The 19,772-nt window shown below is 38.5% G+C and overlaps 1 long non-coding RNA gene across 1 annotated transcript in view; it reads left to right on the forward strand.

Moving 5' to 3' along the window:
• The first annotated feature begins 2,920 nt into the window (after nucleotides 1-2,920).
• Nucleotides 2,921-19,772, forward strand: part of LOC120324421 — a 58,676-nt gene continuing 41,824 nt past the window's right edge. Inside the window, exons 1-2 of the long non-coding RNA XR_005565722.1 lie at nucleotides 2,921-2,961; nucleotides 7,826-7,968. This is a non-coding gene — a long non-coding RNA (uncharacterized LOC120324421). The remainder of the gene's footprint in view (nucleotides 2,962-7,825; nucleotides 7,969-19,772) is intronic.

Here is a 19,772-nt window from a genome sequence, read left to right on the forward strand (position 1 = left end):
AAAGATGGGAACAAACATTTTAGTAGGGCCTGTAGCAATAGGACAAGATGTAATTGTTGTAAACTACAAGAGAGTAGAATTGGACTGGTTATAAGGAAGAAATGTATTTTACACTGAGGGTGGTGAAACACTGGAACAGGTTGCCCAGAGAGGTGGTAGATGGGCTCTGGGCAACCCAATCTAACAGAAAAAGATCCCTACTCATTTCAGGGGGGTTGTACTAGGTTACTTTTAAGGGTTCCCTCTAACCCAATCCATTCTATGATTCTTCCTTTGTGATTCTGTTAGGAAAAGGTTCTTCACTGAGGTGCTGGTTGGTCACTAGTACAGGCCTCTCAGGGAAGTGGTCATGGCACCAAGCCTGTCAGAATTCAAGGAGTGATAATTCTCTTGCCTACATGGTTTAGTTTTAGGTAGTCCTGCAAGGAACAGGGAGTTGGACTCTCATCCTTACAGGTCCCTTCACACTCAAGAGATTCTATGACTGTGCTCATGTGCAGTGTGTGCTTCCCTCTGTCTTTCAAATTTTTGGGGGATTGGTGTGTGTGGTTTTTTTGTTTTTATGTTGCTTTTATGTTGTTGTTTTGGATGTGCCTTATGACCTCTGTCACTGAATTGCCTCAGTGAATGGCTTTCCCATAAGAAGGAGCAGACATAGGATATTGTTTCTCTTTCCTTTCTCTAGAAACAAATTCTTGTTAATTGACTAGGACTTCCTACTATCTCAGATGGGCACTAGTTTCTGTGTTTACTTCTTTGTAACGCTAATTAAGCAATAAGACACAACTTTAGAGATCTCTCTGTGCATGAGAATGTAAGGTGGCAAAAGATGTTCAGTAAAGTATCATAAGTCTAAAGATTCACTTTCTGGACCTTCCTATAACTGGAAGTGCCAGATAGGGTTAAATGTACTCCAGTCCTGCCAGCAGCTGCTGCCTGCCCAAGCTGAGGGGCACAGGGGAGCTGTGGCAGGCAGGGATCACCAGGGATGCAAAGGAGGATCTTGAATGGGAACAAGGCAGAGAGTGATAGTGTGAGATTTCCATGGCAACAAGGTGTCTGACTATGGGTCATCTGTGACTCCAGAGCAGAAATAACTCCTTGAGCATTCTGTAAATAAATACATGCCTGGAGCTCGATCCTTCACTTATTCAGACTTGTGTGGTTGCTTTTGATACATGACTCATGCTGTGAACATGTAGCTTGTGGAGAAAGAAAAAATAATTTGCAGTTCCCTGGTGGTTTTTTATGTTTTTAGAAAATCTGTCTCTTTTTAATGAACATTGCCTTTTTTTTTTTACTATATAAACCATCTTGTCCGGGAGCTGCTCTGTGCTGATGACGCCGCTCTTGTTGCCCACACAGAAGCAGCTCTGCAGCGTTTAACATCCTGCTTTGCAGATGCTGCTGAGCTCTTTGGGCTGGAAGTCAGCTTAAAGAAGACAGAAGTTCTCTATCAACCAACACCTCAGGAAGTCTTCCTTCATCCCCATATCACCATTGGCCAATCAGAGCTCAAATCAGTCCAGCAGTTTAATTACCTAGGCAGCTTCATCTCCTCGGATGGTAGGACTGACGGAGAGATAGACAACAGGTTAGGAAAGGCATACAGTGCCTTCGGTAAGCTTCATAAAAGAGTTTGGTGAAATAAACACCTGAAGAAAAACACAAAGATCAGTGTTTACAGAGCCATAGTGCTGTCTACTCTCTTATACAGATCTGAATCATGGGTCATCTACCGCCACCACCTGTGTCTCCTAGAACGCTTCCATCAACGCTGTCTCTGTACAATCCTAAACATCCACTGGTCAGATTATGTGACCGATACATCTGTTCTAGAGCAAGCAGCAGTCACAAGTATTGAGGCCATGTTGCTGAGAACACAGCTGAGCTGGGCAGGGCACGTCTCAAGGATGCAGGACCACCCCCTCCCTAAGATCTTGCTCTATGGTGAACTTGCCACCGGCTGCCGCAAGAGAGGAGCCCCGAAGAGAAGATACAAGGACTCCCTGAAACAACATCTCAGCCTTGGCCATATTGATCAACGTAACTGGTCTACTCTGGCCTCCAGTCGGGAGGCCTGGAGACACACCATCTATAACGCTGCTGATGCTTTTGAGAATGCACGCAGGATCACCCTTGAGGAGAAAAGACAACGCAGAAAGAATCGTGCCTTGCAGAATATACCACCTAAGGAGTCTTTCTGCTGTGCCTTTTGCAATCGGACATATCTCGTATTTGCCTTTTTAGCCACCAGTGTGCTTGTAACAAACATGGGTAGAGCCCTTCCCAAATCTTCGTTCGCAAAGCTCAGCCATGATGATGATGATGATGATGATGATATAAACCCAAGTTCCTGAAAATATAATTTGTCACATAGAGGTTCATTTTATGAGGTCTGCCATATCTATTATGAAAATCTTCCCTAACTTGCAGTTCATAAGAACAAAGGTGGAAGAATCTCAAATCAAATGCCTTTGATTCAAAAATTCTGTCTTCTGGTCAGCATTCCCAAAGTAAAATTCTATTTTGCACATTGTGTGATGCTTTTAAAAAAATCCTAGGCTTGACTACTTAGAATTAGAATGACTCTGTGTTTGAGCTAACTTCAGTGTTTTGAAATAAAGGTAGAAAAATTACTATGAAGTGATGCTGAAAGGTCAAACCAGCTGGAGTGCATAAAGCCATAAGTGTCTGATTAAAAACAATGTCAGAGGGAAAAAAGGAAAAAAATCCTACCTAATTCTCTTTTCTGTGCTAATACTCAGGGTAGCTTTTAACTAACTTGTGACATCATCTTTTCATGGCAAACATTTTCTAAGCTTTTTGTTGTCATAAATAGTATCCATTAGCATCATCCTTTTGGTTTCCTTAGCAACTGAGACAATCAATTCAATGACAGTTTTATCAGCACAGCAAAGCACCAGCTTCCAGAATTATGGACAGAAGTACAAAAAACAGGTAGGCTGGAATCTATTTGTCTGCAGACCAGCTTTATTTCTTTCTCTCTTCCTTTCTATTTTATGAGTTGCAAGCCTTCAATCACAAATTAAGCACAAATCTCTTCAAACAGTGTTGTGTTTGTGTATCAGTGATGCTTGATGCTGACTCTAAAGGATTCTCAGATCCACTCAGCCTGGTTGTGATTAGCTTGATATTTGAGCTTTACAGCTAGAAACCTTCTTAATTTTCATATATTGCACTGGGTGTGTATATATAACTTGCTTTTTTGAGTATTAATTAGAGTCTTGCAACGTCAAGGTCATGCCTTATTTCAGTGGGTAGGAAAAAGGGCCGTGGTTGCTGCTGCTTTCAAAGGGATCACGTGCAGTTTGTGTCTTCTGACAGTCACAGCCTGTCTGAAGAAGAAATTCAGAAAGCCAATAGGAGTGGCAAATGGCTAGTGTCCATAAATTATCCTGCAGTCTCCACTTGTGAAGGAAGGTGATATGTCTGGAAAATATATTCCTTTTAAATGTCTATTATAGTTTTTATTTTCTAGAGGAGCTTCTTTATTGTCCTGCTGAGGCTTCAGTCCAACTCTGTAAGTATGCTTCTGTCTGCAGAAAGCCTTACTTCTCTTAATTTGCACTGCATTGTCAGTACCAAAATATCACTAAGGAGGGAAGTAGTGCTATGGCAGTGAGTTATAGGAAAAGCCCTATACTATTAACAAGAAAAGGTTTTTTTTTTCTTCATCTAATTTTTCTTCATTTTTTCAAAATCTGACAACTAGATGTATTCTGAAGAAATACAGCATAAGAGATGAAAACATAGTTGTGTCATACATAACTGCTACTCCTGAAGCACAGAGAGAAGTAGTGATTTGTTGCTTCTGTTAATTTAGGTACTTAAAAAAATATTTTATTAAAAATAAAATTAATATCTTACCTCTTGAAGTAGATGCAGAAGGTTTCCTATGGAGAAACCCCTCAGTTTCCTGTGGGGACTGACTCAAGCTAACCAGAGAACATGAAAATTTATTAAACAATAAATTCATTGCATGCTTCCCTTAGTTCTGATGACCACTGCTGCTTAACTCCAACAGTTTCTGTATCAGTTCTACCAGTCTCTAAGCCCACAAGCATGAGTAAGATTTCTTACAGGTTTCTGAGTTCAGTGTTGGAAAAAATCATATTGACAAATCAGACTTGCTCACTGTCATGAGTGCTGGTAATAGTGTTCGCCCCCTGAAGTAACAGGACACTCTAGAATGAATCACAGGCTTTTTTGGGATTCTACTTTCCCCCAGATGCTTCGTGATTTAGTTGCTATAGTTGCCCTGAAGTAGCTGTGACAGAAGTTCAGACTGATGGCCACAGAGAACTTTAATATTCCAACATAACTGAGGCCATGAACTTTTTAAAAATGTAAGAATGTCTTCATACTTTTGCTAATCTAGGTGTTGGAACCTGTTCAACAGTCTTCTAGCACCATTACCTTAGTTCTAGTCAAACTCAAATATGGCACTTGCCTGTCAGGATTCATGTAAGGATGTAAACTCATTTGATCTGAGATAGAGGAGGGAAAAGGTGTGGTCTCAGGCATTTTAGAGTTGTTGCTCAACATCTCATGTGGCTGCTGACATTTGTCAACAGTTTTGGTTTGACCCTGGCATAAGATAGAAGTATTCAATGTGTCTGCAGAATTTTCTTTTCTCTCTGAATGTAACAGACCAACTAATTTGCATCTAGTTGAATGCATAAAGATCACCTCTCATGACCCTGTGTCCCTCTTGTGGCTGTGTAAGCATTTTCCCCCTGCCCTTTTTTTTTTTCCCTCTTCTTCCATGTTTTTTTACCCATTGTGGTGTTTTTGGCAGAACTCGGAATAACAGATCTCAGTGCAGACTCTTTTGTTTTGTCACTCCTTTCTATTGGTCATTACTGGGATGAGCAGCAGTTACAGGAAACTGCTTGTTATGGATTTGATGTTTGTATGTTCAATGAGCAAGTTAAGTGCAACTGTAAGCAGACTAATAGAGACCATGAATGCTTGGTTGACAAATGCAGGTGTCTCTCTACTAATTATCATGCCCAGAATTAGATTTTTGCTTTTGCAAAATCTCAGGAGGCATTTGCAAATTCAAAACTTAAAACTGTTGTTTCTCTACTCAACACCTGTACTGTTCACAGGGTTTGATGGGGGGACATGGAGGGGAATGCAGTTTTAACACGAAACAAATTGGGCTATGAACACAACCATTTTAGATATGTGGGAGCATTTGGAAATTTCTTCATGGACAAACTTCTATATACTTGAAAAAGCCCAAATGTTATTTGGCTGAGTCTCTTTGTGAACGATCTCTCAAAATTCAGGGAAACTTCCAAAACCTAATAATTATTTTGAGACAAAGTGTTTTTATCTCCACGTGCCTTAAACAAAGCGTAGTAGCCATCACTGACACTTCTGTTTTCTGCACTGTTCTTCTTCCTTGTTGACAGGAAAGTGCAGTTTACTGACAGTTGGTACAAGAATGTAATATTGGCAAAAACAATCAATGTTCATTTTCACTAGACATAGATAACATAGTGATGGTACAGTTCAATGGTTGCTCCTAACAAATATCTAGGTATGAGTTAAAATGAGTCTTGACCTTCAGTGCAATCCATACGTTCAATTAATTCTTTTTAATTGCTTATGCAAGTTTAGAGGGTGAAAGTGTGAGCAGCATAACCGTGGGTGACTCGTTCTCTATTGACCAAGTGACACGGGATTGTGTGTGTATATCTTTGTGAAAATAAAGGCTGCAGAAAGAACTCAAAACCAAATTAATTGAGCTAATATTTTTCTCATTCTGTTAAAGATGTGGTTCATGAATCAGCCATCACAATCCTCATGACTTCTGATAATTAGGACAAACCATACATAATAGGTGTTCTGTTACAGTTAGATACCTAATGACCTGGAAAAGAATTCAATGGGTCAAAATAGTAGTGAAGTTTTAAAGGACTTCTGTGGCAGGAGAGAGAGGAGATTTTCGGTCAAGGCCAGGGAAACAGCCAGGATGAGTTCAAAAGCTGAGTCAAAAGCACTTTTGGAAAACAGGAGGAAAAGTTTTACTCTCTTTGACTTTCATCATTAATGCTTGAAAATATTTTTTCTGTAGTAGGTTTGTATAATATTTAATTTCCTTACATTATAAATATTTATTATATAAACAATTACATACCACATAAAATCAGGACATATGCATTGAACTGGTGATAAATGATTTGTCTTCCTCCTTTCGGGTGATTTCCCTGCAAAGAAATAAAGTGCAATAATCTTATACCACATAAATGTCAGTGGGAATGTGTTAGGTGTGTAAGGACTACAAAAATTGAAAGAATACTTTCAGAGTGAAATCTTTACCCAGCAAATTAATCTGCAAATACAGTTACATTTGCTGTAACTAAAATGTGTGAAGGCATCATATTTGAAAAATATCCAGGGTATCAAAAGACTTAATTGAACTTTCAGAAACAGAGGAATGCTGATATTAGGTTTCATGTCTTGTTCTGCTCCACTAGCCTTAGTAAGCTACTTTGTATGGCACTACTTGTGTCAACCACTTCAGTATAGATTTGATATTAAAACAACAACACCCTAAGTGCTTTGAGCAGTCATCCTTATCATGAGAAGATCTGTTAACTATCCTGTGAAATGAACTTGTTGGAATAAAAAGCCTGGAATAGGGAATGAATTAGTTGCCTGCCATCAGCCCTCCTTTGACAGTGTGCTCAGATTGAATTCTACTCTAGCAAAGTGTTGTAGAAATATGCAGCTTGCTTGTGTAAAAGTGTTCACAGCTCCTCTCCTCTGCAAGCAACTCTGCTGGGGATGAACAGAGCAATGATCCTGCAAACATCTTTTTTCTTCTAAGGTATCTCCTATGTTCATCTCTAAAACATTTTAATTAAAAAATAAAAAAATGTAGTGAATTTAAAAATAACAAGATACAACCCCTTTTTTTTTTTTTTTTCATATCAGGAAGTCATTACCTGGCAAAAATGGGGGTGTTGCATTCCTACTGTTAAGACCTTTAAAAATGTTTTACTGCTAGATGAATGAGCTGTGCCAGGTACCAGCAGATACGTCCTGTCGTTTCTGTGCTCTCCAGGAGTGGCTATCTTGCAGTAAGAGAGCCATTTGCTGTGACATGTCTGCTTTTAGCTTTCATGGCTTCCTTTCTATTCATCCTGTGGCTGGGTAAAGATTTCCATATACCACCCTGATCTGCCTGGGGAAGGAGCAACTTGTCAGCTCCGCTGCTTCCCACCTCACTGTGGAGTGCGCTGTCTGGCATTTTTATAAACACAGAAAACAGAGCTAGGACACTCCCTTGTTCCAACTTGTCTTGCTGTCAGGCTGTCAAAGGGAGTTTTAAAATATCCTGTCAATTAATCTCATTGAAACTCCTAGTGAAGGTTCAGCTAACTCTGTCCTTGAAGCTCTGTTAGTTCATTCACTTCTGATTTGAAGATAGATTAGTAGAAGTGGCAGTGGCAAATTGCCTTCCTATCACTGTAACACAAAAGGCAAAATTGGACGAAGGCCCATATACTGCAAGCTAGATAGCCTTTTGCTGAAGAAAAAGCCAGGATACTTTAAATTAATATTTTGACCCTTAAAATCTATGTACCATATTAATAAGGTGATTTCATTGCTACCTATCCCCCATCAGCTTGGTCTGAAGTTGATTACTCGGCACCTATTTGACAAGCAGGAACTGAACAGGGAGACTTTCCGTATATAATATTGGCAAGAAAGATGAAACTGGTGAAGCATTCAGGCTGCTAATCCAATACTTACTCATTGCAAGATTCATCTGTTTTGGTTTCAGAGACCCTGGTTTCCTGTGGATAGTGTTAAATTTAGCATTCAGCTCAATTCCATTTCCATTCACCTTCAGACCCCAGTGAAATATCAATGCCTGCCTACAGGTTCATTTGACAGCATGAAACAGCAAACTGATCCATTTTCAGAGTAAGTATTTTAATTTTGGATTGCTAATAATCATAGCACAATCATGACATGGTGATGTGAAAGTGCTGGTGGTCTCAGCAAGCCACAGAACCCATCAGTGTTTCATGCGTTTACCAGAGTGCTAACCTGTAATTTCCGCACAAATTTCCTGCTCCCTTCTTAGAATAGGATTTCAAAGAAGACAGGTACTCATAGTTAGAAACAATCTTGGCAGTGATTAAGGGAGGGTGGTTAGGCAGGGAAGGCTATTTCAGTCTGAGTCTTAGACCAAAGAGGATTGTTGCAAGTCCATTATTGCTACCTTTCAGCCAGCCTGAGAATGCAATGCTCTCGCTTGGACTGTATCAGGGTTCATTCATGCTTGTGAGCAACAGGGACTTGGTTTGCAGAGTAACTTGAATGAAATGAGGCATTTTACAGCAGAGATTCGTAACAGTCCTTTCTGAAATGAATAGAATGGCTGATGACTCTCAGAGCTGCAATTGGTGAGACACAGTGTGTTTTAGCTAATGTAATGATGGGTTATGCCTTTGTTTTCTAGTACAAAATCTCATCACGCTGAAATATTTTGTCAAGAAATACTTAACAAGTATCACAAACACTGTTTAATCTCCCCAGCCTCCCGAAGAAACTTGTATTTATTATGGCTGTAGAGACTGGTAACTGAGCTGGCTGATATACATAGATGTTTTTTGGCTAACAGGAAAAAATTACTTATTGACTATTCTTCAGTAGCTTTTCCCCAGCAGAAACCAAGACTTTGACACTTTCTGTGAGTGTAATATGTATTTATAAAAGAAAGAATTGTTAGCTAGTCCTCAGCAATTGGCTTTTATAGTGTTTAATACATTCTCTAACCCCAAGCCAATATCAAAGCACTTCTCAAGAGCGTTAAATCTTTTTATGTTGCAAGCAATTGCATAAGTGCACCCTTCAAATCATGGCATCTGTTGCCATTTGTTTATATGTGCCTGTGCATCTGTGGCAACCAAGAGGCAAAGGTGTCTCCTGAGGGCTATCTGACAATGCACTGTCATGGACATGTACAAACACAGTGCCCTCGCTGTGCATTTCCTCATGGCATTAGACACAACCCCTGAGTAGGAAGAGTGAAGACACTTCTGCCCGGAAAAAATCAGTTTTGTTTTGTTTTGTTTTGTTTTGTTTTTGAGATCATGTGTACTCTTCTGTTAGTACAGAAGTACTTCTGCTAGTATTGTCTTCATAGGTAACTTTATACTACTTCTGTAAAACTTAGTAAGCTTGGTTTCTAAAGACTCCAAATTCCACTGTGCCACAAGTCTTAGTTACAGTTTACTTCCATATAATTCTTGCATGTAGCATCTCTGTTCATGCATTTGATATCATGTTTGTAGCCAGTAAAGCAAAGCAAGAAAGAATACAATGTGGTAGGTTGAATAGGGACTGCCTTGATGTATGGAGGGGCCAAACCATATCCTGTTGGAGAAAACTGTATTTCAGTGAGAACCTCTTTCTCCACCTGGAACTTGAGATTAATAGTACTGATCTCTTTTGTGAAGTACTTTAAAACCTACTAATGAAAGAAATGGGATAATACATAGGCTGCTATAAAACTTGGGAGTGAAATTATGCCTCAGATTGAAGTGTTTCTTTTACCTTACTTTCCTGACTATAAAAGTTCTGTTGAGGCATAAGCATCTTTAAAGGAATAGATATGATAGATCATTAATTGCAAAATTAAATTTCACTGTTCCAAACTTATTTTTCCATTATCTCAAGCACCTAGTAAACACACAAAATGTGTTCTTGAACAAATGAGTTCTTGGAAATTTTCACGTTGCAGCCAATGTACTTGTACTTTATTTCAGAATGGAACAGCAAATTGCATCTCCCCAGGCCAAAAAACAACAGGAAAAAACCCTTCAGTTGTTTGGGTTTTTTTCATGATGTAATACCCCTAAATATTTTTAACATTTTTATGTTGTTTCAGAATAAACAGACGCTCGATCTGTCTGTATATTTGTGGGATTTTTTTTCTTGTTGTGGGTTTTCTGCTTGTGTTTTTTTGTTTGTTTTTTTTTTTTTTTTTTTTTTTGTTGTTGTTGTTTTTGTTTTTTTGGTGTTTTTTCTAAGCATAGGTGAATTGAAGTAAAATAATTATATAGCAGTACACAGTAATTGGAGTTTTAAATACTGTGGAGTCACAAATGAGTGATATGAAAGGGAAGTCATCCTGTTTCCATCAGAAATTCTGGCTGACCTAAGCCCTTATTTTTTTAGTGATGTTAAAAATGAAGTCTGCTCTTAGTGTTATTTGTGCAAATTGTGTCTGATGAAATCATGTGCCATTGAACAGTGTTTTAGCAAGTATAGCTGCAGAGGAATGTAGTTAGATAGTTGGGAGTTGAGAATCTTTTCTACTGGAACATATTTATAATAAGCCTTTCATCAGCGCTTTTATAAAGCCTTAGCAAACAAGGTAAGTGTGACATAGAAAATCACAGCCACTTCAGATTGTTGATGATGTCAGATGTAGGAACTCTGAACAAGAGCAAACCTGAAGTGCCTGTGGATGTTTAAGAAACCAACAAATTGACCTGAAAGTGTTGCTTCTAAGTAGCATTTAAATACATTAGACTTAAATTTATTGTGTTGCAAATAAAAACATTCAAGTAGATTTTGCAGTTGCTCAGGTAGGATCTATGGTATGAAACATTCAGTTATTCAAAGGAAGACCAGAACTTGGGCGAGGAGGGTGACACTGCCTATGAGAAAGGCAGCAAAATGGAAATCTACTGTGGATATGTATTCGGGGCTAATTAAAGGTTAATTCATGTTAAGATAGATGGATGACTTGGTTTACTTTTGTATGTTAAAGCTGTACAAATGCTTACTTAGACCTTATTGCAACATTAGGGTTTTGGGTAGTGTTGCTGATCTTTTTCCTTGTCTAGGTAATTATTATGCTAAGAATAAGTCTTAATCCCTTCGCTAGGAAAATTTGATCTACAAGTTATATTTGGAAGATATGTAAATTCTGATCACCTTAATGAAACTTGTTTAGCTTAGTTCAGTCTTTCTGCATTCTACCAGGCTCCATTCTAGTACAGTATTTTGATACATAGTGGCTAAAACCCCCTACCTCTGATAAATCAGGTCCAAAAGATTGCCTCAGCTAACCACGGTCTGAAGTGAACTTTAATCACCCAATGCCTGATAAAACTTCACAGTATGCTGGAAAGTTTTTCTTTGAATTTTCATGTTATTACTTAGTAAAGTGCTCAATTCTCTTTGCTGCTAAGCACTGGTAATAGTACAAGACTTGAAGCTAAGAAATTGGTCCGATTATTTTTGGAGCATTCTGAGTCCATTATAAATAGAGGATATAAGATTGTTAGATTCATTATAGCATAATATCTTTTCCCATCAGAAGCACTGGAAAATGGGATAGTTCTGGCAGTGCACATCTTGTACTGAGGAACTGTCAGGATATAGAAAAAGATTGTTTGGGAGATGGTACCTAATTTTAAAAAATGCAATATTTTTCCCCTAGGCATTTGTAATAGTATCTTCCTGATCCAGATTCTTTTTTTTCTTAACCATTTTAGTTCCCTTTTTCCTTCTCTGCTTTGGTGTTTTCTTAATGTGCTGCTTTAGATAGAGTACGCAGTCATAAACAAGTTGCTGTTTTTAAAGTACTTTTATTATATAGGTTTCCAAAAGTGATGAAATTTTTGACACTACCCCTACCTCACAGGTCTTGCATGCCAGATTTTTTCTTTGTTTTGCTTTTGTTTGTTTGTTTTCATTTTGTATTGTTTGGAGCTTTAGGGGAGGTTGGAGAAGGGGTGGAATTTCATTAAGCACACTCTTCAGATGAGACAGGGAAAGAGAGAGAATCATACAACATTGTTCAGTAAAATGGGATCTGGATGTTCTAATGCATTTTGAATCATTAATTAGCAGTAATTTGATGAGGACTAGTTACCATAAAGAGACTTTAGGATTTTCTTATTTATCTTTTCTTTGGGAGGTATCTTTTTAAGCATATTAGCAAACACTGAATTCTAGTAGACATACCTAATTGTCCCAATTATTTGGTCCCATCCTAGCCTATGACCATCATTACATTAACAAAAGCATAATCAATTTTGATCAGTAGCTCTGTAGGACAACTTTATAAGATAACATATTCTCATGCCCATTCAGTCAATAGCACCATAAAGACAGTGGTGTAAAGATAATGGCAGCATAAAGATAGTGATAACTGTGTTGTGTGGGAGACCCTGCAGAGGTATATCTTGTCTTAAACTAGGTTTCTACATGTTTAGTTCATGATGTCATGACTCTTGGGTTAGTTGTCTGGATTTTGGTTGTCTTATTAGGTGGAACTTTCTATTCAAATGTGAACAGCTAGGTTGGGCTACAATGCTACTCTTAATAATTATTCTTAAGTTTCTGTCATGGAAACAGTTAATTATTCAAAAATGAAATTTCACTGAAGAAATTCAGATATCGTATCTTATTTACTAACCTTAATTTTCATAGCTCTAATTTTTTTTGTGTTTAAATAGTAAACAGGAAAAAATGAGAAACCAGAGTTTGAGAACCAACAATGATAGTGCAAGATCATCTTTGCTACCTTATTTTTACTCTGTTGGGAATAATCTGTTCAGTTATCAACATTAGGGTGTCTGTGACCTGTCATGAAAATAAAATTGATACTGCTGATAGGACACTGTGCTTCAGAGATAGAGACAAGCACAGCTGGGTGCTGAGCAGCTATTGGTCTGCTTTTGTGACCTGAGCTAAAAATTCTACTCCTTGCTGTGCTGTGTCCTATAGACATACTAACTTGCTCCCAGGGTACCCCTGAAGACAAGGTTTTGTGGTGCAGCAAAATTAATCCAGCATCTAACTAACTGCAATTAAAAAAAAAAGAAAAAAGGTAGTTTCTTGTTTCTCAGATTTGTTTACACCAAACTGGCTGCAGTAAACCTGCTAAATCAGAGAAAACTTAGATTTGTATGCATGAGCAGTGACTGCCATTTACCTTCCAGCCTGTGGCAAGGAGATAATAAGATTCTGTGGCCAGGGATAGAGGATGGAAGAACAGGGCCCCTTTTCATGGCTCCTTGCTGCTAGACTATCAAGTAGAGGTAGAATTGCTCTTGAAAGGCTTAGCTCAGAGTGCTTGCTTGCTTTGCAAGCTGCAGAAGTTGCAACTAACAGCTTGACTTCTTATCTTAGTGTTTTCTCCATCCTCTGTCTCTTAGTGGTTCCAGCACACGGTGCTCCAAGAAGATCACAAACTGAAGAACTAGCCTTGGAGGTGAAGGCAGTTTTTTTGTTTTGGGTTTTTTTTTTTTTTGGTTGGTTGGTTGGTTTTGGTTTTTGGTTTTGTTTTGTTTGTTTTCTTTTTTTGTTGTTTGTTGGTTTTTGTTTGTTTGTCTTTGTCTGATTTGGTTTGGTTTGGGTTTTTTTGATAGTGTCAGTTCTATCCTCATAAAATTCTTGCAATGAGGGCTGATTAAGGGGTCTGTGTATCCAGAATAGTCTGATAAACTACAGGCTTAAGTATAGGCTTAAGTGAATGGCCTATACAGGGATCAAACCCACAACTTGGTATTATTAGCACCATGTTCTAATTAACTGAGCTATTCTCAGGGTCACCTTTTTCTCTTCTAACCCAAACTATTACATTATTCTATTATTCTATAGCACAGCTTGGATTCATGAAACTCTGGGCTTTTCTGTGCTCCTTAATGTCTTAATGTCTTGAAAAATCTTTTGATATGTATATTATGAGGGTAAAGTCTACCCTTAAATGTAAGTAGCAAGGCTATGGTATTTATGCTCAGAAACATGGAAAGGAACTCTGTTAGCTATAATGCCATGATCTGTAATTGTACTATATCCTTGAGAGTATCCCAGAAACAATGCTATTGATTTTATGGTCCTAATCTGAGAGCGTGCCTCTCTTGTTGTAACAGCTATTTGTTTTCCTCGCCTGCATGAGAGCTGTAGGTGTGCAGAGAAAGTTGTGACTAGAGCTGTGCAAACTAGGGAAGGAAAAAGGAAAAGAAAGGAAAAGGAAAAAGGGGGGGGAGAATGCAAGCCCCCCTCCCTGCATTCCCCTCAGATTTTTCTTAAATTTGTTTGATTTTCTCATTGTCTTTAGTTTGAGAGGAAAAAAAGGCTTCAGTTGCAGGAAGAACTGGGGATTTCTAGGCATTTTATACCAGCTGAGCTCATGATGCTGCTTTAGTAGGCTATCAGAGATGATTCAACTAGCTCAGACTGTGTAAAACCATAAATTATTTATTTCTAAGTTTTGTGCTTTCTGATCTGTGGAGATCATTTGGTCTGGATGAAAAATTACTGGAGAGAGGTGGTGCCTTGCTTCTCTTGCAACGTCATTAAAATTTTCAAGTGAAGGTTGTAAACAAAGATGGTTCTCTAGAGCAATTGCAATCTGAGCATTTAAGGAAGTAATTCTAATTTAGTATTCTGTGTTTGTTCTTTCTCTCTGCTTACCTAGCCTGTGCTTGCTGTTGCAGTTAAAAAGACCTAAATTCATCCACATGTAAATTTTTGTGTTGTGTATTATGGTGACTTGATTTCCTTAATAATTCTTCCCTGCTGTTGCACAAAATCATGTTACTCAGCTATGACTCACTGGATTTCTGTTCACATGTCATTTTGCAATTGGAAATTAATTGAGATCAAAGGGGGAATTCTCTCTTCTATCCTCTAGTCTAGGTACTGTTGTGATTTGCAATTCTTAATAGGGGATGTTTTTGTTTCTTTGTTTGTTTTTCTCTTTTGGTAGAGATTTTGCAGTTATAGCCATCATGTGTTTGAGTAGAGGTTTATGAAAGTGTTACCCTTTTATTCAGCTAACTGATGCACTTACAAAAACCAGTACTCTGTTTTCTGGGTGCAGTGAGTTTTACAGCATCCACCAAAACCACAAAGTTGATATTAGTAGCTGCAGAGAGTGTGTCTTTTTACCAAGAAAATTCATGCAAGCCTAGCTCCCCTGAAGTGGAATCTGTGTATGCAGGAAGTGTGTGTGATATCTTTCCTTTTGTTCTTTATCTTCAGCTCTTTTTCTATGTACTTTCACTGTTAACAGAGCATCTCGTGTGTAAAACAGGTGGAAGTTTAATACTGCTCTGACAAAATGGGGAGCAATCTGCTTAATGATGATACCTAGTCTGTGTCAGATTTGGCATTACAGCTAGGTCTTCAGAAACATCATCTACTGTCCACCACAGGACTGTTTTAACTTGCACCTCTGTCAAATATTTTAATCTGTCATCTGTTAATAAGACTTATATTGTAACAGGCAAAAATACGACAGTACTTGAAAATTATTCACTTGGTTTCAGAATGGCACACAGTCTAAAGCTGAACTTCAGTAAAATTACCGCATGGAACAAAAGGTAAAAAAATTTTAAAAAGTCCTAAACCAGGGATGTGGTTTATTTTCTTCTATATCCAAGATGACCTGTAGGTAACTCAGTCATCAGGCTGTATTTTCTTAATTTTGACACTGCATTTGGGACCAAATTCAACTCCCATTATGTAGCATTAAAGTGATACTTTGCATATGCTGCCTGTGGGTGTTTGCAGAAAAGAAACCGTCTAGAGGATTTGATAGTATCCTGGGATTGAGAGGTGTCTAAATAGTGATATGTGACTGATGGATTTGAAATATGAAGATATCTGAATCGTAAATTGGTAATGCTAATGCCTTGAGAGACTTCTCATGTACTCTTACAGTCTGCTCCTAAAGGGAGAAGGCTTTTTGCTCTCCAGCAACTTCACATCTTCAGTCAGGCTTTGCCAGGGATGCATCTTGGTATTGTGTTATGTTAGTGAATGCTGTAAGGGATTTCAACTTTACCTCTGAGTTTTGACACTGGGAGCTTGACTTTCCAAATCCGATGTTGAATTAATACTGTGAGGCTTTTTCATATAGAGTAAATCTTGCTGTCCACTACCCTTCCCTTCACCTTCCCTCCATGATTTACACTAGTGAACCTAAAAGCAGTTCACATTTGGGAGAAGCTGAAAAACAGTAATCAAAACTGATCCAAAAATAAATAGAGGGACTTGGGAAAGTTAGGACAATAATGTCAAAGGGCAATTGGAGGTATTTACTTTTTATGTGTGTGCTTATTTCCCAACCCTGCACAGTGACAACAGTTCATCAAAATGTGCATAATCAAGTACTACCAATGAATCACCAAATGCCATGAAATGCTGTAGCAAAAAATTGTTCCTGGGACACTTGCTGAAAACATTATGCCTACTGATTTCCATTGCTAGGCTTGGGTCAAGATAGAAACATGAAGTGGAGGTGTGGAAAATGGAATCCCATCTTGTAGGACTTTTGCTTCCCCTCACTTAAATCTTCCAAAGCATTGCTTTATACCATGAAGAAGGTTGTCTTGTCAAACTGACTAGTTCTTTCAGTCTGAAAATCACCGACCATCCGGGAAGGCAGAGAAAGATCCCAGAAATGGTCTTCTTAAATTGATTTCATTTGTAGGGAGAAGTTGACCAGTAATACTTTTGCAGTGATGTAAGCTTTATGTTTCATGTCATGGTCCAGATGCATAAGTTTTTGCTGAAAAGCCAAACAAGGATCACTTATTAGCAAAGCAAAATATTTCTGCTGTGATTTACAAAATGCTATCATCGCTTGCATAACACTCTCAATGACATATTTAAATCTGTGTAATTTCTGCTGAATTTACCATGTATGTGATTTCAAGGGCTCTCCATTTGTCACATTTTGCTTGATCATAAGTTAAACTTACCGCATTGCACAATTCATTATTTGTTTTTCTTTTGTAAGAAAAACAAAACCTCAACCCTTTTCTCTGTGAGCAATTTACTCTAATGCTTTTGATTGTTCCCACTTCAGAGTCTTTCCAGTCTGTTGCTACTGAGCACCTTTTGGAGGCAGCTGCTTTTTGCATATGTGTACACATGCTGTTGCTCTTGTTCTCATTTCGTTAGCTCACTGTGTTGCAGGACTGCTACAGGGCAGCTTGCTCCTTTAATTGCCTTCATTTGCTAGTCAGGCCCAGGATTTTTGTCCTAGCTGGAGAGGAGATCAAAGAGGCTACCTCCAAGAGAAAAAGAAGGCTGCCAGAGGTTATAGGGTCTCCTAGAGGCCTTCTGGGTGTGGGGGCTGAGAAGGTCTCCATCAGTATGTTGACCTACTGATAAGGATGGTGGCTTTCAAGGCAGGCTCTTGCAGGGCTTGGGAGTCTTTTGCACTATTTGAGAGTGTAAGTGTAACCCAGCTAGAAGGTCAAGGATCAGAAACACCAAGGAAGAAGCCAGAGGGGACAAACTATTTTGATGATCTGTTGGTCCAGCCTGTGCAAAAGTGACATATTTCCCTTGGCTTTGCTGCTGGAATTCCTCATCTTGTTTTCTTTGTCCTTTTGTGCTTAAACTGGTCCTCAGACACCTGGGTACTTGCACAGCAGCACATTTGCCATGATCTCCAATGTTGTCAAGCTTTTTGCAGTGCTATGTATTTAAAGAATGCAGTTTTTCATCAGTGCTGCTGTGTGGCACCAAAACAGGGCTGTGAAAGGAGAGTGGAAAGCAGCAGAGTGACATTTTTCAGTTTCATCATCTTTGACAGCTGTGTCATACTGAGAGCAAATAATTGTACCAATGAGGATATTTCTAGCTGAATCCAAATGTGGCAGCTGCTTTGGGGGAAATTCTGCATCACAGTTGTTGTTCTCCAAGTTTTCCTGCCTCAGAGGATCAGTAAACAAGTGATACACCAGTCAGTGGGAAGATGAAGGTAACTTACACCTTTCTAAATATGACACCCTCATGAATGTAAAGCAACACCTGTGTGTTCAAAGAAACTATAAGCAACCCCCAGATGTTTCTGAAATCCAAACCATATATATAAATGCCCAGGTAAAATGGCTTTGCCTTCAGATAGTTTCCAAATCTCCCTACATCTATGACCTCTCCAATCATTAATGTGCCTCACCCTTCCTGCCCGAGGCAGATGCCGTCAGAGGAGCTGCCTGGGCAGCCTGATGCCTGCCAGAGAACAGTTGCATTTTATCTTTTCTGTGTTGCCTCTTGCTTCAGCTACTGCATCATTTCAAAAGGGCAGGCTTAATGAGCTGTAAGGGAGGTGATATTCAGACAAATCTTGATAATATAGTTTGATTCGTTCAAGAGCTGAATGTAGCTGAAAAACCTTTTTTTTCTGAAATCGAGGTTATCATTGTATTTCCATGAGGTGCCTTTAATGGCATAGTGTATGTAAACACCTTTCAATAGTGCATAAAGGAAAATGATTAACAAGGACTACATTTTTCCACTAACCTTCATATAAAATCTGGTTTTCCTTCCCTCAGAGTGGGTGTCAAAACAAACAAGCAAAAACCCAGGCACAAGCCATTCAATTTTCCATTATAATCAATTTGGGAATTGGGTACGTTCCTGAGGTTTACAAGCTCAAAGTGAATTCCATTATGCCAAGTATTTTTTTCCATGTAATGTTAAAAAGTACATTAACTGCCCTCACCAAAACCCAGTAGGAAGTGAACTCTCACTTTTCATTTTATATTTCCTGCTCCATCTTCCATTATTATTTTTTGCTTATTTTTCTGAAGTGCCGAGGTATACTATTCTCTCCTCTCAGTAGGATAAATCCAAAGAGAAGGGAAAATGAACCCAACTTTCTTTTTGAAATTATATTAATTTTTTCCCCCTGGGATGACTTCTCTTCAAACTTGGTCAGACACCAAAGTGCTCTTACTCCTCTTGTACTGTATGAGTGGATCCAAATGTTTCTGGACCTGTGTGTCCAAGCCTTTTTCATGGGGCCAAAATTTTTAGTTTTGTGTGGTGTTTTTTTGTTTGGGGGTGGGTGGGTGTTTTTTGCTCGAGTGGTGGGCAGTACCCCTTCATTTCTAGTGTTAATAGTAAAGCAGAAGATACCTCCTGCGACCTGAATGTCACCACAGTGACCCTCATCTGTTTTCCTCTTGCTCATTTTTTCCCTCACTTCTGTTGTTTTGTTGTGTTGGTTTTTTTTTTTCTTTAACCTGCTGGCCTTTATGGTGCTGCTTCAGTCAACAACTTTTTATAATCTGAGTAAGCCTTCCTTTTTTTGCTCCTTCATTTACTTAATATTATGCAGATTAAAAAGAAAGCTGCAAAGGTCTCTCTTAATGTGCTTATGTACTAGCTATGGAGCCGTGTGATGTCAGCTTGCACGTGCTGTCCAATTGGCAAGCTGCTGATTTTGGTCTCTAAGCAGTTGTTGCCTTCTAAGGCATTTTTTCTAATATAAATGCTGACACTTACTGCTCTCATTCTGCATGACTGTATATAATTCTTCTTTTGCTTTGAGAGCTCTGCTAGAGAGAGGCTGGGATATGTGAACATAGAAATTGCATTAAAGGCTCAGATTAAGTTGTTTCTGATAATGCTTGATTCTTTAGTGGAATTAAATGTAACCAATTATGAGGCAGATAATCTGCACTTTTTCTAGATTTTTTTCCAGAGGTTCATTTATGCCCTGAATGAACCTTTCTGTACTTTTTTCCCCTATTGAACGTATTTTGTATGTTCCTATTAGGATTAGATAGTTATATAACTTATCTGACATGTTCTAACTCTTGACCTTACTGATCTATTTTGTCACCAGTTTTTGTAGAAATATTGCACAATTTTCCACCTTCAAAAAAATCAGGGTTACACAATTGTTATGTTTCAGCAAGCTATGCTTCATGCTTGCTTGAGTCCCGTAATGCTAG

This window comes from Pipra filicauda, unplaced genomic scaffold, assembly GCF_003945595.2.
Source record: "Pipra filicauda isolate LSUMZ 115617 unplaced genomic scaffold, ASM394559v2 scaffold526_size363937_pilon, whole genome shotgun sequence".
In the NCBI taxonomy this organism is placed as follows: Eukaryota; Metazoa; Chordata; class Aves; order Passeriformes; family Pipridae; genus Pipra; species Pipra filicauda.